A 353-nucleotide genomic window follows, 5' to 3' on the forward strand; every position below is an offset into this window, starting at 1 on the left:
CACCTCTGTTTTTGTCACTATACACTGAGGGGTTAAGTTCTTCACTAAAATACGCTCGTGCGTTGAAAGTTATGTACAAACGGCTGCATAAATTGTCACGACGGTATTACTATGAAAAATTGGAAGTATTTCCATATTTTTATCGGTATATCAAATGCTACAATATATATTGCTACACACACATTGGTTTTTATTTTAATGAAAGAGACTCATAATGGTAAATTCATCGAAGAAAACAATAATTGAAAAGAATGTTCAACGCTTGTTGAAAATCTCTACTTTAAATTGACAGTGAAGATAGGACGTAAATACAACGTACAAAGCTAGCAAATTATATTTAAAATATCCCCTTC

The sequence above is a fragment of the Penaeus monodon genome, chromosome 32 (assembly GCF_015228065.2).
Source record: "Penaeus monodon isolate SGIC_2016 chromosome 32, NSTDA_Pmon_1, whole genome shotgun sequence".
NCBI lineage: Eukaryota > Metazoa > Arthropoda > Malacostraca > Decapoda > Penaeidae > Penaeus > Penaeus monodon.